Here is a 24,657-nt window from a genome sequence, read left to right on the forward strand (position 1 = left end):
CCTTCTCACCCTTTTGGTTCAGGAGACAAACGTGTGCAGTCCTCATTTCTAAAGTCAGCACAGCCTGGAAGGATTCCTGGTCTCTCCCACCTTCTACCATTCTGCTGCCAGGGACGGCAAGGATTGGTGCAGCTTCTGCGCAGTGCTTTGTGCCTGGAATACCGAGAAGGAAGAAAAAGAAGACAAGCACCCTTGTCCTTTTTTCCAAGAAATAACAGGAGCCATGAAGAAAAAAAAAAAATCTGAGTTTGTCCTACTCCATGCAACAGTGCTGAAAAAAAAAAAAAAAAGAGAGAGACGCTCCTGCTCAAAAACAAAAACAAAAACAAACAAAAATCCAAACCAAAACAAACCAAAAAAAAAAAAAAAAAAGCAAACATTGGCTTGTATAACTACAGAGACATCGCGCTTTGTAAAGCAGCTTTGTAAGGCAGCATAAGCAAATGAGCCTTCTTTATATGTATATTTCAAAAATATGGCATAATAAGCAATATATTGCACTTGGTGAAATCGCACCTTTCATATCAGGTATAACTTTTTTTGTTGTTTCTTTTTAAGTCTACTGTTATATAAAAGGGGATACTTGAACTTTCAATTCACTCTTTTATAACTCATCACCCACCTTACTCTTACTAACTTTTTCCTTTTGCTCTCTTGCTCTAATCCTGACTAGAATAGAAACTTTAGTAAAAATAGAAAAATCTCTATGAAAAAGACGATATCTGTTTTTATTTTTGTTATACATAGAAGTTTTGGAAAAACATTAACATGTTGTCTGTGCTTTTTGTGTACAGTATTAGTTTTTGCTGTCTAAGAAAAGTGAGTGTTTAGCCCTAGTTGGTAAAGAAACTAATCTTTCATGTGCTGTGACTCATAATTTGAAATGTGAAAGAAGAAACTTTTTGAACTTCTAGAAAAGGGTTGTATTAGAATATGTATTAAACTTCTCTGATAACTGAAATTTAGTTTAGGGGAAGTTATATTTAAATTACTCACCAGGATTTCAGTATACCAGAAAAAGGGATGAAAAGATCATGTTCTCAGTTGCTAAGTAGAAAAAAGCTTTTTCCACAATAATACTGACTTTTAAAATATATTTAAAAGAAGCATTTGTCTTACAGCTGTTGCTGAGAGCATTGGAAATATCCATCAAGTATTTTAGTGGAAAAAGTACATATAAACTTGTACGTTTAAAGCAATGTATTGGCTTAGCAGATAAATGCATTGCATTCTAATTATTTTGTCTGTTTGTAGAAGTAAATTGCTAAGCAGTTTAAGCATTTTATTATAAAATCCCAGTTTTGCCTGGTTCAGTGGGAAAGGATTAACTGATGTATTGCACCTATTTTAATTTTTATTAAAACTGTTTCTAAACATGTTTAAAAATTGTTAAAGGGAGAAAATGCTTTTGAAATATAGAGCTCATATAAATAAAGACTATAATTTGCATGTTAAGAATTGATACTATAATATTTTCCATGAAAAGAGTAAACTTTAAGCAAACTGTTGTGCTTTAAAATCGTATTCTATTATAATAAAAATATATAGGGTATACAGTGAAAAATACTATAGAACAGATGAATTCTACTTTCTTATTTGTTATTCTACAAAGAATTGTGGGAAATTACAAATACCCGATATACTTATAACATTCAAGTAAAATGTTTTATTAAGTTTATTGGTGATTGTTCACTAATTATTTAAAAAGTAGCTCTTGTTCCTTTATGCTGCCTCAGCTAATGGAACATCAACTTTCACAGGCTTAATTAACATTTATAAACCTGTTTTCATGTTTCAAGATCCTTTAGTTGAAAAACATTATTTTAAATGTTATTTTTAGGAGCCATTAATCTCTACACTCTTAATTATCTTATTAAGCTCCATGCCAAATCCAAATCTCTTTTCAGCTTTCACTGGTTCATTGTGCAAAACCTAGTCCCTTCTTTAACAGCCATGCCTCCTTTCACTTTCAAAACTGTTACTGTGAAAACAACACCAACCAAAACGAACGCATAAATGCAAACTATGAAACCACATTATATGTCATATGAGTAGCCTTGGGTGGGGCTCCATGAGTCTTCCAAGCCTTTAAAAAAAAATACATTAAAAGGTTTTGCCCATTTTGATACTGTGTTTTCTTCTCGATCGTCTACCTTCATTCCCACCATCCACCCAGATGCTCCTCCTAAACAGCAGTTGTCTGATATTTCTCCCTTTGTGGTTGTTTTAGGGAAAAACTTAAAATGGATATGAGAAGTGAAGAAAGTGATCATAGGAGAAAATCATCTCAGGTAAAAATAAAAAGCAAAAGAGCAATTAATATTTAAAATTTTAAAAGAAAAAATAATTTTGACTGTGTTTAGTTATAAGAATTTGTTTCATACTCTTTATGGATCTAGCTGTTGGAACTGTCACTGACGGTTTAAGGATTTATAATATTACCTACTTTTGTGAAAAATTTTTCTCTCAGTTTGTGATCAATGTACAGTTTGGTTCCCTTTGTATATAGATCTATATATCCATTCCTATAACCTAGGTGAAATACAGTTGAATAGAAAGTAGTTTAGGAAAAAGAAAAATTATATTTTGTCATTTGTCATACTATATAAAAGGAACTGAAATCTAGGGAAAGGGAATAAAGTCATGCTTTTTTTTTATGATCTAATAAGAGAATGAAACCAAAATATACATTCTTATAGTTAAGGTGAAACGCAGAACAAATATTGCCTTTTATTTCATGTCTAAATTTATGAATATATGTTGAAATATTTTTACTACATTTGAATTCATGATTATTGACTTTTTTTAACTATAGTTTTTAATAAGTATGGGAATAGTTAGAAAACAAATAATAGTAAAAATTATATAGACCACATTATCTATAGTCTATAAAAAACATTTTATTTTATTTATTTCAAAACATGCAAAAACACTAATTAATTTTTATGTAGTAATATTAGTTTTCACAATGAAGATATAATTAAAAATGCTAAATATTGTGGATATGAGTGAAACGATTAATAATGTACAACTTTTAATTTTGTTGCTCTTGAGCCTGGAATCTTAAAAAACGTGTACGTGGCTGGCTTTATGTTTACTCTTTGTGTGTTTGCTTATTGTCTGGTGGTTTAAATTTTTTTTTAATAACAATTTATTTTGCCCAACCTGTTGACCAGATGAGAGTTGTATGTAGCCATATAGTATGTTTTGAGTATATCTTTTTTGAAAAATAAGTTTAAATATATTGTGTTTAAGAAACAAGGTATCCTCTTTTATGCAATAGATCTGGAGTTTAAATGTTAGCGCGTGGTGGTAGTAATAATGCTATTAATGTGTCATTAATTTTTGTTTTCTGATATTAATTTATCCAAATATTGTTCATTTCAGTATTATTCCAACTACAGACACATATGTATATTTAAGAATTTAAATAACTTCCTGTCTTCTTTGCCTAATCAACAAAATCTTACTTGTTTTATGAGAAAGTTATTACCAATTCCTTGAAACCACTAACTGAGGTTTCATAAGAGTTAAAACAAGCAGTCTAACTCTTACACAATTAGCTTAATAGTTAATTTGGTCTTAATTATAGGCTCATAATACTATATTCATGCCTCAAAATTACATAATTCATACATGCATGTATGGATTCTTTTTTCTTTTAAAATTCATCATTAATTAGAATAGTCTAATTCCAAAATATTCAATCTTAAAACAAAAGTAATCTGTGAAAAATCTTTCACTATACTATTTTTAAGCTTCTCATGTATATAACCTGTATTTAGTGTAGAATATTTATGAAGCCCTTTAAGTGGGAATATGCATACTTAGAGCATTTCAGCATTTAAATACTTATGCTAAGGGATTGATATTATTATTTTGGTCTCCTAACTTCATCATATATTTACAACAAATTCTGCATTATGAGGGAGCCCATGTGAGACGTTGCCCATTGGCATAAACCCGTAGATCCGATCTTGTGGTGAAGTGGACCGCACAAGCTCGCTTCTATGGGTCTGTGTCAGTGTGGTAATCTGACAAAATGCTATACACAATGCAGTTAAATAATATTTCAATCAAACTCCTGTTAAACTCTAGTTGTTTACTTTTGAAGTGACTATATTTTCCTTTGGTTTTCATGTATATATAGATATATATATAAATCCTCACCTGTCTTACGAGGCAGGCTTCAGTTGTTGACCACTTGGAAGGGCTCATAGCACAGCCATTGAAGTTTAAATCCAAGTATATTAAATTGCTTAAGAAATCTGAATTTTTTATAGCAAGGTTTGCACCAAGCTCTGAATAGATCCCGTTCAGAAACTTCTGTTCACATTCCAGTGGTTAGTGCAATTCATCAACTTTAATAAGAAAATTAAAGGCTATAACTGGATTTTGTGTCCCTGTTGAGCCTAGTTCTCTTTATAAATGAAGCTGAATGATACTGACTTTTAATATTATTAATTGCTGGTGGAATTACTCCATGAGAGATGTCAGAAGACATTTTATATGACCTATGCTGGAAACCCAAGAGGTTAGGATAGTCCTAGTAGATACATATTAAGTTTATTGGTAAAATGTTAGAATATTATATCTACATCCTTGCCAAGTCCTTAGGTATATGGCCGCCATATTTGGAGGAGCTGACTGAAGATATGATAAGGAATTTGAAGCAACATTGGAAGCTGTGTGCATCCGGGTTGAGGTAGTAGGTTGTATGGTTTAGAGTTACACCCTGGGAGTTAACTGTACAACCTTCTAGCTTTCCTTGGAGCACACTTGAGCCATCGAGGAATTCTTCATCATTTTAATCTAATCGAGCTAATTTCTGTGCAAGAAGGTTATGTGTCATGAGTATTTTAGATAATTAAAATTATCCTTTATCTGTAAATATTAGATTATTATATTTGCATCTGCTTATAAACTCTGGCAAGATGGTATTTCTGATAGGTTGTTACTCTATGATTAAACATTTTTAAGAATTGGTGAGTAGTGACAAACTGCATTTATATTGCAGCTTTCTTCATCCATAGATTCACAAAATTTGGCACTTAATTTTGCAAACTTGTCATTGGTCTTTCTATTTTTATTGGCTACTTAGACACTACAGTTAAAAAAAAAAAGTCTGCTAGTGTCAATGACTTTCACAGCACATTGTCTGAGTCTTTCTTATGACACATCACTTTCTCCCTTACGTTATGGCTATCTATGTGCTTGTTTATTTTTTCCATGCTAGACTGTAAGCCCCTTGAGGGCAAAGTCCATGCCTTATTTTTCATTGTATCCCCTGCAACGCCTTACACATAATAAGATCTATTTATTTATTGGATGAATGAATGGAGAAGAAGATCTCACCCTGTGATGAGTTTCTATGGAATATTTGAATGAATTACAACAGTGGTCATAAATCTCAGTTTTTTTAATTTGTCCTAAAACTTACCTAAATTTAATTCACAGAATGCTGTGCATCAGCAGCTTACTTGACTTGTTTTTTGACTGTGTTGAGTATGTCTACTCGTCATAGACATATGATTTAATTTCAGACTGCTTTTTCTCTAGAATAAAAATAATGGACCAAGTTCATTTTTATTAATAAGTTCATTACAGTTTATAATCTTACATTTTGATTATGTATATTTCTTTTGACTTTTTAAAGTCCTTGATTTCCAGATGAATGATTTTCTCCTTTCAGTGTCAGTCTTATAAATCAGCTTTTTGTATACTGTATACTTTCTTTATCTTTTAACTTTTATTTTTCTACAACTATATCTGTTGAGTAAAACAGGAACGACTAAACCAGAAACGTATTAAGAAAGTAATAACAAGTATATGAAGTATAATTTGAGGATTACATTTTTGCTTGAAGGAAAGGCACCTACAATATTCTGTCTGTACAAAGCAAATTGGTCTCTTTGGAGTCCATTAGCTTTGTGCCAACTTTAATGGCAGTGAATGGTGTAATTTATATAGATTGTTTTTCAGTCACAGAATTAAATAGCTGTAGATATTATACCTTATTTAAACTCCCAGCATGAAACATTGAATACATAAGAAAAGGTTTTTAGATACAATTATATGTTAATAACTATAAGATCCTGGCTATGTGGTGATGAGATTTCTATAGAACACTCTGGCATCCAGATGTCTCAGAATCTAGAATTTACCAACAATGGCAGTGAAGAAGGAACTTTCGAATTACCAAGGGGAAGAACACGTGAGCCTTAGAAGGCTCGAATACCAGTGAGTTCAAGCAAAATTATTTGACTGATATGCAGAAGTTAGAAACTAGTAGTCTCTGAGAAAGAAAAGTCTTTTCAAGGACTAATCAAGATATAATGAACAAGGGTCAGGAGACATAGACAAGAGAGAGAGAAAGAGAGGGTTAGAAGAAACAGACAACTGAGTGGTAAACAATTACATCTTTGTAAATAGTTTAGCCCTTGAGAACCTAGTTCCCGTTGCGTGTGTATGTGTGCATGTGTGTATCCCAATACTCTGTGTACAGATTTGGAGACCAAGTCATGTACACATTGAGGGCCAAATAAAATACTATTTCCAATAAATGCCTGTTTCCGTGCAATAGAGTTAAATATATCGCAGAAGTCAACTATGATGTGCAGTTTAAGGATAATTTTATAAAAATACTATGACAGATGTATAGAATATCTAAAGTGAACTGGTATAAAAGAGTACCTGAAAAGTGACAAAGATGTAGCTATGATCCACTGTGTTAGTGTTGCAGAAATCATAATTCTGAAGGGCAGAGGATAAAATTAGCCTCAATGAAGAAAATAAAGAGAATACTACGTGGGAGAATTATGCTTTCACTAGTGATTAATAGTAAATTTTGCTCTTCCAGGTCCTTTATTTCTGTGAAAAAAAATGGCAAATGACAAATATACAAACTGACAAGATTATTTTTAAAGAAACTAAGTTTCAGGACCACTGCTGGTGTCTATATCTAGAAATAGTTAAATTATGACTAAGAAACCATGGAGAAACTTTGTACATTTAGAAAGTTAGCATTCAACTGGAGAGCAACTATGTAGATGGAATAATTCCTTTAAGAATTTTAAGTGGTCAAGTTTTACTCTATTCCAAGGATTCCACATTCGGTAACAAAGGAAGTGTGAAAATTCAGGAAACAAACATCAGCAAATCATATTTTACTTAACTAATATCTCTTTTGGTATTTTGGGACACTAAATTTAGGTTCATAGTGGCTGATTGACCTTCCATGCTTTGTGGAATGAGGCAGGAATGAGTGAGAGTAGGAAGGAAGGAAGGAAAGAGGGAGGGAGAAAGGAAGGAAAAGAAGGAAAGGAAAGGAAAACCAACTGCAAAGCAATTGATTGGACCTTACCAGAAAAGTCTAACTTAGTTCATAATAATAGCTCATAATATTATGAACTAAATTGGCCAAAGTAACTATGAGGGAATCAGATAAATCACTTGGCAATTGGACTGAGTCTTCTTGAAAACAATCCAGCAGTTCATGAACTATGTTATTAGAATAAATGAGTCACTTTCTGTAAATAATCATTTTGTTTCTCTTATTCCCTATTACAAAACGCTGACTCATGAGCCTAGGTGATTCCCCAAATGATGTGATTCAGGATTCTGCCACCCTGAGCATTATTTCACACCCGTGTCTAGTTTCTCTTCTCAGAATATAGGAATAACTCTTGAGGCCACTGATGTTGGCTATACCCACAACAGCCCCCTAAAAGACCCCTAGGGAACACCCATGAAAATCATTAAGTGAAGATTCTGACATAATCAAAAAAGCATTTATCTCTCACTTGCTTACCAATTCCTGTCATCCACTACTACTTCCAAGCAAACCTGCTACCAGTTGATATCATGTTCTTCAAGATCCATGTATATCACCTCTTCATCCACAGAGCTTTTTCTCTTTCTCTAAAAGGGAATTTCTCAGTTTTAAATCCTCCTAGCCCTTGCAGCTTTTATTCCCACAGGGTTTTCTCTAACTTCCATTAGTAGTAAATCCAAGTGCCCCAAGGGAATGTGACCTGTGACTGACCTTTGTACCTCCTGCAGTATACATATATTTTTTAACTGTTGGATTGAGTTGAACTTTAAATCATTTATAGGCAATCGAACTTACACACATCTTAAACTATGCTTCAGCAGTAAAATCCTGTGTTATTCAAGATTTCTAGACTCTCCAGAATATATCGTTATGGGATGAGGAGGGGTTTTTTTGTTTGTTTGTTTTTAACATTGTCTTGATTAACAGGCCAGCCTTGATTAAGCCTGTCATATACCATTGAAGGTTATTTATGAAACTAACTAATCTCTATTATTTTTAATAAATCTAAGCCCCTTGCATACAGAAATATGTCTTTTTGAAACTCACAACTCTTACCGTAGTGCTCAGCTTATAGGATGAATTGAAGAACTCTCTGGTGAATAAATAGAATTTTTTTAGTGAAATAAAAACATTATGTGATACAGTGGAGTAATTTTATATTTAAGTGGACTTCTTCCAACTTTTAAAATTTGGAATTTAAGAGAAATTAGGAACATCACTTTTAACTATTATGAAATCTGTTTGATGGTGGTTCTTAATTTTTAAGTTGGCATTGTCTTGTGTGTGCCTTCATTTGTAACCTCACTCTAAGCTATGCAGAATGTGTGAGTTAAATAAACTACCAATGTTTCTTCCCCACACCTATCTGATCCCTCTTAAATCCCAACTTTGTTACTTTTCACTCTGAACTCTTGGAGCACCTACTTGACTCCAATCATACTCAGCCTTGCATTTCCCCTTACTTTTTATATGTTTAGATAGTAAGTAATAAAGTTAGATTGTAAGCCGTAGAGTTCATGTATACTTTTACGTAGTAGGCACTTAAGTAGTACTTGATGGAAAGTAAAAATAAAATATAGATTTATAAATGGTAAGAACCTTAGAAATCAATTGGCCCACTTTCCAGGTGATAAAACTGGGTCCCAGAATGTTTAATGATTTTGCAAGGGTCAATCCACTAGCTATGGACATAGCCCAGATTTCTATCCAGGTCAGTGATCTATCCAAGAAAACATATTTCATGTTTGCTATCAATGGATTTTTGAGTAGTAATTTTTGAGTAATTAATCTTAATTAATTAACTGATTGAAATGAGATAAGGTTTTACTACTGAAAGACTACAAATAACACTATCTTCAGATAAAAATATGATAAGTATATAATTAATATTATTTAAAATCAACTCCATATCCATTTAATTCTTTCTTTTCAAGTACCAGTGCACTCTTATTCTTCTAGGCATAGAGAGGAATTTACCCTCCAGTTCCATTGTGATACTTCTCCTCCTTCCAGAATCATTCTCTCCTTCCAGAATCATCCTCTTCCAGAGAGGAATTTACCCTCCAGTTCCACTGTGATACTTCACCTCCTTCCAGAATCATTCTCTAGGAGTATGGCCTAGCAGTTCGTGGTATATCTTAAGTGAAAAGGGAAGAACTATGAATTGGTTAACCTCTTAGCATTGTGTTGCTTAGGAGAATGGAAATTAATATGAAATGGTAGCCATAACTAAGTCCAGCTTCAGAACTCAATTACCTATGCCCCCCATGAGATATGCAAGGTAACATGATGTAAAACACCTTACCAGGGGTCATGAACTTAAATAAATTCAAGGTCTAGGCTGTGTAATAAGACAGACTTAAAGACAAGAGGAAGTGAATGAGGACTGTGGTAGACCAAAGAAACCACGCTTACTTTCAAGATATTCCAAAATGACTTCATCAGTCACTCTAAATTTGGCCCCCAGAGTCAGCCAGTTCTCCATCTTTGGTATGAAGGTATCACATAGTAAAGCAAAATTGCAGTAAAACTGTTTTTTTTGATGAGCCTAACCACATCTTCTCTTCTGGTTGAACTAGATAATTTGGAGTATCTTTGATACTTCCAGGTAATTCTAAGGAGTATAAAGAAAGGTAAATTATTGCACACTTACCTGCTTATGCTGTTATTTCAAATAGACATGTATGATTCATGATAGTCTAAATATTTCCTTGAATGTAATTGACTAATGTAAAATATTCATTGGTCAAGCAACAACTACCAATTACAATATTATTTTGATGCTATTTTAATGAACCAAATGTAGTAGTAGAAATTGTAGTAGTCCTAGTAGTAGTATGTAGACTTTCATTTGCATCTAAATCTAGATGTACAAAAGCAATGAAATTCTTATACTTCTTATTTCTCAACTAATTAATGTTATAGATAAATGGATAGATAGCATTTTCAAGTCAGAAAAGAATCAAAAAGTTAAATAGAGTGAACAAAATTAAAGTTGAGTGTTCCCGTCTCCATATAAAGTCTTAGACACTCAGGCAACTGGGTAGACTTCAAGAGTAAAGTAATAATATTGCTGTTAGTTATATTTTGTGTTATAATTAAAAGACCAGTTATGCATAAATCTGGAATTAGATCAGGTTCCTGTTCATAAATTTTTCAATATAATTTAATCCAATGAAAAATTTGGCAAATAGAAATGACACAATCAATTATGAAAATGCTGAGTTTATAGTAATAAAGAAGGCATGTGTTTGCAGTTTTGCTATGTGTAGTAGAAGCCTTCCTAGTTAATACAATGGGGATCAGTAGTTGAGTAAATTCACAAAGACTTTTAAAGAAACAGTTCTTAAAATTAATGCATGCATACTGTACATATTTTGTTTAAATTTTAAAACTTGATTATATGCTTATTTGCCAGTATTTTTAAGTAAGCCTGTTTCTGAGTTTGGGTTGCTGATTATAGATTTTAGTCACCTTTTCTTTCTGTAAATCCCATAATGCATCATCTTTGATTTCTACTTTTGATTGCTTATATGTCTTTAAGTGCAAATCCAATACAAAGAAATCTGAAAGGAGATTCCTATTTTTCTCTATGATTTTTTTCTAATGTTGTCTTACCTACATTTTACACTATAATATTTTTTAAAGTGACAATTTTATTGTCTTTCCAAAATTTTCAAGTTTAGAACACCTCTCATTCTTTTACGCTCATATTTAAATTGGTTTAGATAATATTTAATTAAATTATACAATTTTATATTAAGCCAACAGGCATAAACTGGTTTGGGAACAAACATAACTGACTGCCAATGGGCATAATCTGGTTTGGGAACAAACATAACTGATTGCCAGCAAGCATACACATCACTTGGTGGGATTAAAAATACTTGGGTGTTCTAGAACTTTCTGAGGTGATGGAAATGTTCTCTGCACTGTCCAAAACAATAACCAGTAGCCATATGTGGTTAGTGTGACTGAAGAACGGAATTTTAAATTTAGTTAATTTTAGTTAATTAAAATTTAAATAGCTACATGTGGCTAGTAGCTAGTATATTGGACAGTACAGCTCTAGAAAGTACTTTACTTGCTTTTAGCATGCTGGTGGCATCTGTCGAAAATGTCAGATAATCTGTAAAGTGGTGAATGGTTAAGAGTACTTTCTCTGTAGTTGAATTAAGATTTAGGGGAAGAATGGCTTGGGAAACTCAAACTGGTTTGGAATTCATTTTTGTTTTGTTTTTCATTTGTTTATTTTGATCCTATTTGAGTATAGATTTAGTTTGATGGAATTTTAAAACTTTATTCAAAAAAAGCAGCCAAAACATTAAAAACTACAGAGGGTTGCAGTTTTTTTCTGAAGCATTCGATCAACACAAACCTAATTAGAAAGTAAAGACATTACTTCTCACATTGCACCCCCATCCCCCAAAGAAAGTGTTCTTAATTTAGGATCCTAGATCCATAAGGAGCCATGGAATAAACTTGTTGAGTCTCTGTGCCCTTTGAACATATTTATAATTCTTTAAAGGTATGCGGATGTGTTTATTTTACTGAGGAAAAAGTCCTAGCTCTTGTCAGATTATCATGGGAGTCCATGATTTCCTGAAAAAGTTAAGAATAACTTTGGTTATTTGTTTAATACTTTTTAAGTTGCCAGAAGTTGATTAATTAGTACATTCTGATAGAATTGTAAGCCTTCTCTTACAAATATTGTAAATCTATCTACCTATCCATCCATATATATGTTTCAAATTATATAGTTTATATATGTAATTAATATAGAAATTTTAATTAAACTTTGTACATATATAATTTATATGTAATTTAATTAATACTATATGTATAATTTAATTAATTAGCTAAACCTATGGAACATGGTTAAAAAAAGAGAGAGAATAGCTTAATTTCTTGGAAAGATTCAATAAAATTGAATAGCTAAAATCCCTGTCATATTAAATTTGAACTTTCAACTCTAAATTATTACAAAAAATCATAAAAATGTACATTGAACCATCTCTGTTTCTTGTATCAGTACCTTTACGTGTTCTTGCTTATGAATGGACTGGGTCCACTGGAGTGGAACATCATGGGTACAATTTATGAAACCTGAAAACACCATTGCCAGTCCCATACTCAATGAAAGGACTTGTCTCACATGAAACTATTGGAAAAATTAGAAAATTATACTTTATATGTTTTAAGAAAAATTAGGATATTTATGTTTTAATGTATATTTGTGCTTCCCTTTCTATTATTTTTGTTTAATACGTCAACTACTGAGCCCAAACCCATCAAGCAGGATGGCCTCTACTCTAATAGTATCAGTCCTCTTTTAAAAGTGAGAAAAGCCACAGTCAGGTTTATATAGTTTCCTACAATCACATAAATGGTAAATCCTAGCGCTGGAACAAGTGTGTCTTACACCAGAGGAGTTCATTTGAACTGCTTTGTTATAACGCTTCCAGCGACAGAGGCTTAGCAATTCGGGAGCAGTCGGTCCCCAGAGTAAAAGTTTGAAAGTAAGATTTGCTCTACTTAGAATGAAAATGCAGCTTCGCTACTTAGGTGACCAGCCCTTTTTGTGCTTCCAGAGACTTCCTAAACCAGTGTTTCTTTCATTGAACAGCAAAAGTTCAATGGGCTCTTTTCCGTTTCTGATTTTGTAAAACATAGAATAACGTGAGGTTGCCAGACCTACCTAAAAACAACAAATATATTTACTTCTGACTGGGAATTTACCAGCTCAGTGTGGTAAACAGTTTATTTAATGATAAAGAGAAACATGGAGCGGCATCTATTACATAAATAATTACTTCTGTTTTTAAAGTCTTCAAAACATAGGAGTACAATAAACCTTACTCACAGGCTACTTGAGAGAGTTTATTGCTATTTGGGACGTATCTAACAGTGTTCCTTACATCATCTGGGGACTCAGAGCAACCTCCTTTTTCTTTCTACCTCTTCTAATACTATTAGCTTGAAACTTGTTTATTTTTCCCTGCCTTGCTCTGAGTTTTAAGACCTCTTAGAACAGTGGTTTCTCAACTTCACTGCTTGAAGACCTGCAGTGGGGAGGAGAAAGTGGGGCAAGAGGTGGGTGTAGTTTGAAAAAGTCCTCAGTGTTATTCAGATTTTCCATCTGCATTGTCACCTATTCCGGAAGGCATCCATTTTGTGATAGGATTTCAGAGGCCTCAGAAAGGTCACTCCTGCTCCAAAATAGCTTGGTCTTTCATTGCACAGTAAGCTTAGAGCCAGTTTTTAGACTGTTGCCCATTCTGCAGTAATAAGGAGATTGAACTCCAGCCCTGGAGTCTGGCACACCTGAATTTATAACAAGTCTGAGTCAACTACCACTACAAAAGCTGATTTTTCCATCAGTGCCTCATGACCTTCATCTGTAAAGTGAAAATTATGACACTAATACTGCAAGGTTTTCGTGAAGATGAAAAGATTATATATATGGCATGTAGCAGGCATGGTGCCTAGTAGATAATAGGAATTGAAAGAAATATAATTATTATGGCCATCATTATACATATTAAATGGTGCAGTGTAGTGTTTACTTATTAAACATCCCACAGATTCAGTGCTGTGGAGTTTACCCTGGTGGAGCCACAGCAAACACTGAGAGGAGGTGGTTTTCTCTGAGTCCTCCCCCTTGATTCCTGAGCACCATGGCTTTGCCGCCTGGCTTTGCTGATTTGAAGAGGTCACATTTCAGATGGTCTTCTCGTTGGCAGATCATGGTAGACAAGAAGTCTCACCTTTCTCTTCTGGGAAAGGAAATAGTCCGTCTTCCTATGTCTGAAGTTGCCTTTTCCTTTTTGTCTCAATCTTACTTTGAAAACAGGCAGTTTGTCACTACTGTGGTAAGTTGCTTAAGTGCCTTAGTTTTCCCATCTGTAAAATAGGGTTAACAACCCCTTCCTGCAGTACTTCTCCAGACTCTCGAGAAAATAAAAATATGTAATGTGAATAATGAAAAAAATGCAGCATCAGCATTCCCACAAATAGAAAATTAACCATTTAAACTTACCTATAGGAAATTTTGTAGACTTCCAGAGAAGGGGAAGTAGCAAAGTCTTCTTAAGCTATTCATTCCCAGGGAGAAGATGTCTCTCTCAATACCTCTCATTGTCACTGTCTCTTTCTCTGTCTCTGTCTGTCTGTCTCTCTCTTTCTCTCTCTTCCCTTTTCTCTCTTGTGTTCTGTTTGTATTACTGCTCATGAGTTCCTTTCTCAGATCTAGCCAAGGGCTAACAGTAAGAATGTTATATTTATGAGATAAATGAATGAATTATTGATTAATCAAATCAGTTAATGAGAGCAGCTACAGAAATGTAGATTTTAGTTCATAAGAAACTAGAAGGTATTAGCTATAGTGTGATTAATATCTTAATAGTTGGTTAATCTTGGTGATCATCTTGGACAGGTGATGCCATAGGAAGATAAGTCAGTCCTGTAACTTCTTCCCAACAGGTTTCTTTTTTTATAAAGCTGATCATTTCAGTATGAGCTAGGGCATGCCCACCTTTCCTGTGTGATAAGATCGATTTGCATTAAACATTTCTCACCAAAAACTGGGTGGGTCCCTATGTTTCATGATTAAATTAATGTTTGGTTAATCTGTAAAAACTAAGTGCAGTTTGCCATGCTAGTCCAGTGAAAGCATATTCAGTAATTTTATTGCAACCAATTTTCATTTTAGATAATAGACAGGAGGTTTTTCAACTGAGTTCAAAAGTTTGTGAGGTTTTAAACATGGTTCTTTCTCCCTCTTTTCCTCAACCTATGTCAGGGTATTGGGTGGTTTCCCGAAGCAGGATAACTTCCAGGGAGGAAGCAACATAGGCATCCAAAGTTCAATGGTGTCATGCATGTAGGGTCTGATATCCATTAACCATTGCTCTGATCGTGTCCCACAAATCTACAGAAAGCCCACATCGCCTTCCTGGGTCCTGGATGAGGGCCTAAATACTCTCCAGAAAATAGCATCTTTACCTACTTGGCCCTAAGCACCTATTATTCCATTTATGGTGGTGTCAGAGATTTCAGGAGCTGAGATAGTGACCTTGCCCATTTTCAAATGATGACTGTTTAAATGATGACTTTGAAGGTGCTGTGGCCTTCAGAGTAGGTGTTTTCAGACTTGGTGGATGATTGTTGGGTGCAGGGAAGGTGGACCTTCTTTTTTTGTTTAGATAGTTTCATTACAAACCATGGGCTTTATATATAGGGCTGTTAGATTTAGCAAGTAAAACTATGGGATGCCCAGTTAAATCTGAATTTTAGATAGATGATGAATAATTTTTTAGTATCATTATGTTCATTAGTTCATGTTGTTTCCATTGTTTGTCTGAATTCAAATTTGACTTCACCACCTACATTTTTATTTGGCAACTCTTTTTAGGTAGCATTTTCCATAATAAAGTGTCTTATCCCGTTTCTCCATATATTCACCACTCTCATTAAATAAGGAAATAGAAGCTTATAAAGAAACCAGAATAAGATTTATGTCATGAGATAGTGGGGAAAAGCATACAAAGATAATATAATAATTTATATTAAAATAATAGGAAATTTGAGATAAACTTTTTTTCCTAAATGTTAGGGTCATGTAAAATAAGTATTAGGCCATATTACTTTACATGATTAAACAAAGTAGTTTAGCAAGTGACGTTTAATAAATAGAAGCCAGTTAATAACTTCACCATAAAATTCAGGGGATAAAAATTTTGTTATAATGTCAAAGCCACATTACCTGGTGCATTCTGTGACATTCTAAGCCATCTTTGCATTAGTAATGACAGATTTTCTTTTTTGGTTTTTGTGCGGTTTTTGAGAGCTCTGGAGTGCAAGTTTTCCAGAAAATGAACGTTCGGGTGAAAGCAATTTCACTTCTCAGTGAATGTAAAACATTGCTTGCTTTGCACATGATCTGTTGCTGTCAGTTACTTTAGAATCTTTGTTAGCTTTTCAAACATCCTTTGCCATCACAAGATAAATCTTCTACGCATAGCTCATGCTGTGTCTGGGTTTGCCCTAGACTTGGAGAATATTTCACATGGGGTCTCTTAGAGTTGGGTGGTGCTGACCGCCACACGCACTGTGTACACACCACCATCATCCTTTCTCACTGACTGATTTCTTCCTTCCCCACCATCCTGACTGCCTCCAGCTCAATGGCTCCCACCCTTTCCAGTTTGGCTCAGACCCCCACCAGAGCCAAGCTTCCCAGCTGGGTCTTCTCCCCACACTCATCGGCCCCAAGTTCCTTTCTATTCTGGCAACCTTGGGCAGAGAATCACGGACCTGGAGGCTTTCAAAGTGTCACCCATCAAGTCACACCAGGCACACATATGCTTGTCCATGTGTTCACACGCAATGAATCTTTTCATTTAATGAGGCAATTTGTCCTGTCCACTTGGCCCGTTTCCTTTATTTTATACAGAAGGACGTAAGTACATAAAGATCAGAAGATTGTTTTCAAAGTCACATAGTACTTACAAGTCAAGGTTGGAACCCTGATCCTTTCATTAAATCAATCTTTTCAGAGAATTAAGTTCTTCCTCTGTCATATGGGATCATATGGCCAAAGAATGATGTTTTGTGAGAATTAAACAAAAACCTAAAGTATCTAGCTGAACTGCTTATAATGGGCTTTCAGAAAACATTTGTTTCTTTCTCCTATTTTCACTAAACAATTTATTAGAATTTATGAGTAAAATTTATTAGAAGACCTGGCTTTGGTTGGGGGTAAGAATTCCATTCATTCCCAGATCTCTGCCTAGCTTGCTTTTTGACACTGAAATTTATTTAACCTTTCTGTTGCTGGACATAGTTCTCTGTCATACAATAATGTTCTGTCATTATATGATTCTATAATTTTTCTATTTTAGAGTTTGCCTCATTAATTAGCCTATAGTTGTTCACTCAATAAGTATTTTCAAATGAATAAACACGAGTGAATGGTAGCGTCCAGTGTTATTATTTTCCAGCTGTTAAAGACACGTCTGAAAGTAATATAGGTATTATATGGTTTCCATAATAGTTTGAAGTAAACCATGGGATATTTTAAAGTAACTGGATTTTAAAAAATTGTCCCTTATATCTGAGTTAGATATTTACTCAGTTTTCACAACATTTCACATTGACCCTCACTGAAACCTCTCACTTTGTCACTTCCAGAAGCTCCCTCACTTCTAAGTCGTTCTGTAAGTCAAGGAGTAGTGTGCATTTCGTAAAAGTTTCATTATCTTGTATACAGAATAAAGTTTAAATTCCTCTGCAGGACAGGAGGAACTTTACAGTCTGTTACCAATGTACCAACATAAATCTATGTCAGGCTACACTTCCATCTCCTGACACTATTTCTTTCCAGGTCATACCCATTCACCACTGCCTAATATTCAGCCATACTGGGGCTCCATGCCCAAGGGGAGCTCAAGCTCTGTAACGGAAGGCAGTAAAGTACATAAGCACAGGCTTTGGAATGAAGCAGGACTTATCATTTTGTAGCTGTGGAGTCCGTCTCTATAAGCCTTACTTGTTTTGTCTAAAAACTAGGGTAATAATACAGCATAGAGCTCCTGTAGCATTAAATGAAACAGCATAATTTAAATTATGTTATCAATTGTTACTGGGAATGCAGTAAGTAGAAGCTGATGTAATATGGTAAAGATGAACGTGGAAGTCTTTGCTGATTTTGTTCCTGTTGTCTAAAAGTTTTAAAATTATTTTTATTTCTTGCAAAATTGCATTCGTTCTTTGAGATCTGCTTTTCCCCTATATTCACATTTATATGTAATGAATAATGCTTAAGTTGCATGCTCTGGCCTTTTTTCACTCTCATATTTTTTTGAATTGACATTGTATCCTTTTCTTTTCTTTAGTTTGTAACTTAAAAAAAAATCAGTCATAGGTAATAAGAGTGACAGGAACTTGGACAATCATTTCCTCCAATATCCTCATTTAATAACTAAGAAAACTGAAGCTCAAACTTTTTTTGCAATTAATTATATAATATCTGCCTCCCTAGTAGTCTATGAATTTCCAAAAAGTAGAAAACTGTGTGTGTCTGATCAGTTTAGTATCCACAGTGGTTGGCACAAGGTGGACTTATAGCGATGGATATTTCCAGAATAAGTGAGTGCTGTGGAACTACTTCTGGCCAAACTTCTGAATTCTAGGTTAGTGCTTTTGTGCTATACTGTATTTCTTCTCATTCAAGCTTCATCTTATTTTACAGATTCACTTACTGAAAATCTCTCTTGAGAGTTGTTGATCATCCTGGAGTGGCCCATAGAGGGCTTATCTTTATAAGATCCAGGAAATCTTCTGGTTCTATGATGCAGTCACTTAATTTGCTTTGGAGCTGTGACAGTGCATACTTCCAGGGACAGGCCCAGGGAAAAGCGAAGCTGAAGCAGTATTATTTTTCCTAGTGAAGTTGATCTGGACATGTGGATCTTCTACCCTTGACCTCAAGCCCAGTGGTCCTTTCTTTTGCCTAACAATTGGTTGTTTCAGCTTTGGCTTCATAACAATGCCTACTTTGTGGCAGTTTGCAGGCTACTTGTATGCTTGTTACCTTGTTTCTATTCTGTAATAACCCAAGGAGAAGCAGGGAAGTTATTAGGATCCATGTTTTGCAGATGAGGAAACTAAGGTTTGGTTTGAATTCAGATTTCCTTTCTCCCGTCGTAGTGTTTACACTGCACAATTTTGCCTCTCATTGCTTGGTCTGGGCTGCCTTAGACCTATGGCTGAGCTATTCTACACTAGTAGAATATTCTATACTTACATACTCACTTATTCTACACCAGTAAGAGAAAACTAATATTCTCCCACGTACATTCCAGTAAAGTTCCAAGAACAGCCATGGGCTATACACCCATTGAGTCCCCATGCTACAGGCCCCTTTAGTTCCTGAAAATAAACAGCTGGCTAGTTCAGATTGCAGTTTAGGGATTCTCAATCTGTGTTAAGTAATTAGCTCTTAAACTGAGCAATAACCTTCAATGAGTCTTTCACTTCCCTGCTCAGGGAGAGAGAGAACAACAAACAGAGATAAAGTGTGCTTCAGTGTCAGGTTGTCAGATTTGGAATAGTTTGCTAGAACTGTGCCTCAGATGCTTCACCTGTAAAGTGATGCCCAGCCTCAAAGGTTGTGGAGAAGGCTGAATGAAATAAACAGAACAGAACAGTGCTTGACTTGTAGTGAGGGCTCAGTAACTATTCACTCCTAGTCATTATTACTATTATTCATTACTTTGTGGACATTAAAAGCAACAGTTTCATCCAGTCTGCGTTGGTCATTGAAAATAGTATTATATTTTTCTTTATGCAAATAAAAACAAATTCCTTTTAAAATAAGAAATGAAGGTGTTTGGAATTATTTTTTTTGTGTACAGTGAGGCGATTTCGGTTCCCTCTATTTTCAGTTTAAGCATCTTTGTCAGTTTTGACCATGGTAGAAAGTGAACACATCCCCTCTAGCATTATTGGCCTCGCACTGGGAATGCATATAACCTTATGTTGAAAGTACGATTGCAAGTGCCAGATCCTCTCTTGATACTTGCTTGAAATTCCATCCCTTTAGGGTTATGTGTTAATAATGCAGGTTGGAAATAGGCTGTAAGCATTCAGGTTTGATTTAGACATAGGTTAACATTGTTTGCTGTAATATGTTTAACATTCCAAGACTCCTTTCTGATTTATTTTATCACATCTACCGTAAAACTAACAATTATTAATCACTCCCATTTTTCTATGAAATCAGCTAGAACACAACAAAGCAGAATATTAATATAGCTTGACAAATGATAGAATTTCAGAGCTCCTTCTCCTAAGAAAATGGAAAATATTCAGTGCAGGCCGTTGTCAGTAAAAAGGAAATCTGTCCCTACAAGGTTATCTCATATAAATATTAATATTCCATATATGGCCATTACTTCCAGTATTTCATTTTCCAAATGCACTTTTTACAAACATGTAATATTATGGTCCATTACCAACCACTAATGGAGAATTTTATGACTAACTTTTGTACCAAAAATGATTATTTGCTGTGTGAGGATAAATTTGCAAAACAAGATATGGTAGCATTTAAATGGCCACTTATTTTTAGAAGAAGACTGCCCTGACTGTGTCCTAACACTTAGATTACCATCTCATGGCATCATTATCTCCAGGCCCAGATGGGCGTCTCTTGCACTTAAGGAGCATAAGGGAAGCCAATTTGATTAAAAGAGGCTGTTTCTTATCATTAGGAAATTTGGGGATGGAAAAATAATAACTTGTGTAATAAATACTATATGGTTTGAAGCCATGTTCATCTTCCAAGGTAAGTAGCAATTCAGTTTTTTCAGGAACCAGGAAGGCACCAGATTTTTCTACTGTATGCTCTTTTCAGGAAGAATAGTGGGTATAACTGATAAGTCAAAATGAGCAAAGTGAACTGTTGCATTACGGTGTGAATATGATGAGAATTATTCCATAGGTCATTTCCTTTCCTGAGCCCATAAAATTGTTCTTTTAAACATATTTACAATCCAAATTTCTAGAAAAATACCTAAGGATCTCCTCTTATAATAACCTCATAATTCTTTCTATCTCAGTTTTATTTGATATGTTGGGTATCTGGATCTTTTAATATTATTTTTTAAATGTCTTCCTTTATTGATGTTCCTGTAATCCATTTCAAACCCTGAAATATGAGGATAATTATAATGTAAACAAGGATTCAGTGAAACATATAATCTACATTTGTATTTTAAATAGTGCTCGAGGAGATTTGGTTCTTAGTCTAGAATTCACATACTGAAATAAAAGGTGATAATATGGAAGTTTTTTTTTTTTAATTTTAACTTCTAGGGCTTACCCATACTTAAATTAACTTTAAGTATTTATAACTAATCTCCATTGAAAGGTCTTTCAAACATTGTTTCCATGTTATTTAAAGTGTAAATGAGGAGAATAAAGAAAATAATGGTTAAGTAAAATAGAAGTTAAGTGACACACCTGAAGCCACAGAACTAGTTCATAACTATACCAAGAATTCAACCTTGATTTTTTTTTGTTTGGTCATGTTCTTTTCACTACTCTTTTAAAGAAGTCAGTGTTTTATTTAACACAACTGACCTTAGTACATGGTTTAATTTTGTCAGCACAAAATACACCTCACAATATTATGGTGTTTACATGAAACATACAAAATATAAATGCTAATATGACACCTAGTATGTGATGATTAATCACAAATAGCAGCACAATGTGACAAAAATCATTAAATTGATAATTCTGTCAATATATTTCCATGAAAAGTATTCTTTTTACCTTAAAGAAGTCAAGTAATACCAATAATTAATGAGAAGCGAAACCACTCAGTGGTAAAATGCTTTCAGGTTTTTAAAGCTAATTTACTTACATGCAATATATTTAGGAACACTATTAAGGTTTTTTTGCATTGTGAAGATGGGATTTTGCTATTTCTTCTGATAGAACATTTACCAAATCACAAAAGTGATAAGTAAGCTTATAAGTTAGGAAATTCTTGGAATGTAGTTCCAAAGAGAAAACTTCCTACATGATGGAAGAAAAAACTAATTTAACTGAGATATTTTTCGGTACAGTTTGGAAATAGATGACGCATACAAGATTACAAAAGGTTGTCGGCATGATCTTTGGAACAAGACTAAGACATGAGGAATTGAAGACGGCCCCCCACCCTTACGTACATAGCATCATCCCTCTCCCTCCTCCCTCCTGGTCTTCTCATCTCCTCCTCCATTGCCTGAAATATTTACCTGTCGTGCATCAACCTTAGATATCGCATTCTCTAAGAATCCTCCTTAGATGCCTCAAGGCTGTGGTAAAGATTCTCCGGTGTGCTCCTTAGCATACTGTCATTTGCCCAGCCTTTGTCATGGTGTGTTATTGCAGTTGCCCATTTATCTGGCAGTATCTCCCACCAGACGTTCAACGCCATGAGGAAAGGAGCTGGATGTTCCATTACCTAGCCCAGTGTTTCACACATAGTTAAGTGGATCAGCTCTGACTGAGCTAGAGGATCCCAAAGTTAACCAAGCGCCATGCAATTCTTTATAACTTACACACACAGGATCTCTTTTGAGGCTCTATACAACTCCATATTTCACCCATATTACAGATGAGGAAGGTAAGATTCAAGGGGGCTAAGAGCTAAGAGGTCTTGCACCATAAATGGCAGAATGAGAGAATCCCACATGTTCTCTCTCCTCACTAATTCTTTCATTTAATGGATTTATGCTGAACATCCTCTACTTGCCAGACATTATGTCAGAACTTGGGATCCAAAGATTAATAGGTTAAGATCCCTGAAGCTCTCTGCCTGGTCAGAAAAATAGACTATAAACAGTAATTATAATACAATATGATAAGGGTTTTGACAGAACAATGTACTCTTGTGCTTTGGGATTTCCAAAGAAGGAATAAAAAACCATACATATTCACTTGCTCTATTTTATTTTATTTTTAAAGTTCTTTTATTACATTCTTATGCCTGAATGTTTAGTACATAACCAATCTACTTCAGAAAAAGGTAACCGAAAGCCTATGCAAATTAATGAAAGTTTAAATATTGCAATACTATTTCTAAACTAGTTTCATTATTGTTCATATTACACATTAATTTGAATATCAAACAGAAGTCTATATAAAGCCTAACCCATGATAGTTTTAAATGGCTTGCTTAGGTAAATCACTTTCATCATCATTTATGTAACTTGGAATTCTAAGATAATTCTCAAGAGAGAATTATCACAAGCATATTAACAGGAATAGATGAGTGGAAGAACTGGGGTAGGAGTGCAATATGGCATGAAGATGGCTTCGGGTGAGTCAGGAACTCGCAAGACGGTTCTAGAAAGCAGCTGTGTGCCTGAGTTTTGATCAGAAGTTTATTTGCTGTTTTAAAAAATCTTTTAAAGAAAAACTAGTTGAGTGGAGGAAAAGACTTACTTCCATTTTCTTAGTTTTTAAAATTATTTTTCAGAGAAAAGAAAGCAACCATGAAAAAGAGTGGTATTTAATAAAGACAATTAAAATATTTTACTGAAGGAATGAAAAATAGGTAATTGTAAATAAATATTTACCATGAGTCTATTTGCTGTATTACTAATCTAGAGGAAAAGGGCCTTGCCTTATTTACCTGTGTATTTCCCATGCTAAGTATGGTGTCTTGCTCATGGCTGAAAAGCTTCCACCAAGATGAGATGACTCTCTCAACTTCATTCTTTAAAAACAGAATAAACAAAACAAAAATTGAAGACATCCAAATGAAATGTGGATAACATGTAGCTCTGCTTTGAAAGCCTAATTTCAGAAACCTATGAGCAGTCCTTTGTCAGTGATTAAGAGCTAGGGAATTCACTGAGTATTTCAAAATAATACCTGTGTCCTACTGATGCAGCCAAACCAGTGAAAATGGGTAGATGCCAATAAGGGGGCAGTCACCTCTTCCCAGCATCTAAGGAATGCACATTCAACACATTCCAGGAACAACTCCCCCGCTGGCGACTTTGCTCAGCGCAGTGTCTCTCCACCTCAAACTGCAGTGTGCAAAAATTAATCGGGAAGAAAGAGATGCCTTTCTGGAATTGTCAAGTTGCTCCACACGGGTGACCCTTTCCCTTGTAAGTCAGTAAGAAACCCATTGCAAAAAGGGGAAAAGTGTGTATCCAAAAGTTTCTGGTAGAGGGAGTGGAAAGGACTGCAGGGATAAAAATAATAACCCACCTAGAATTTGCTAGATGTTTTTTTTTTCCCTTTTAGTCACTCTTTGTAATTCTTTGGTTGAAGCGCCATCTGACCACCCTCAACTATGCTCATGTTTTCCCAGTGTAAGAATGGAGGAGAAGGTGTTTCATTGTAGACTAAGGCCACCCCACCTGTGGTTTAGTAATGTGAATGGCTTCAGTAAACAGAAAACCCTGCCCTTACCAGTGTTCACAAACCGTCCAATTGCTGCTTACAAACCAAGCCTGTCAGGAAATTCATTCCACCCTTGATAACCAGAAGCAGTAAATCAGCAAAGTGAATTAATTGTACTATGTCACTGGTTTTTACTGCTGTGTAGATACCTATGGATCCCCTTCAAGGGACGCCTAAATTTCATGTATGTGGTGATGACTTGCTCCCAATTCTTGTATTTTCTGTCAGTACCTATTGTTCTTAGTAAAGTGCTCATAAAACTTTAGCAAGATTCTAAAATTAAAAAGTGAGCCCCACATAACTAAAATTTGTACTGTAATATAGCAAGATAATTGTAGTGAGGTCTAGTA

At 34.5% G+C, this 24,657-nt stretch overlaps 1 long non-coding RNA gene across 2 annotated transcripts in view; it reads left to right on the top strand.

Moving 5' to 3' along the window:
- LOC118894947 overlaps positions 1-24,657 on the top strand; it is a 370,967-nt gene that overhangs the window by 317,139 nt on the left and 29,171 nt on the right. For both annotated transcript variants that reach the window (XR_005019794.1, XR_005019795.1), the window contains one exon: positions 2,231-2,291. This is a non-coding gene — a long non-coding RNA (uncharacterized LOC118894947). The remainder of the gene's footprint in view (positions 1-2,230; positions 2,292-24,657) is intronic.

This window comes from Balaenoptera musculus, chromosome 4 (genome assembly GCF_009873245.2).
Source record: "Balaenoptera musculus isolate JJ_BM4_2016_0621 chromosome 4, mBalMus1.pri.v3, whole genome shotgun sequence".
In the NCBI taxonomy this organism is placed as follows: Eukaryota; Metazoa; Chordata; class Mammalia; order Artiodactyla; family Balaenopteridae; genus Balaenoptera; species Balaenoptera musculus.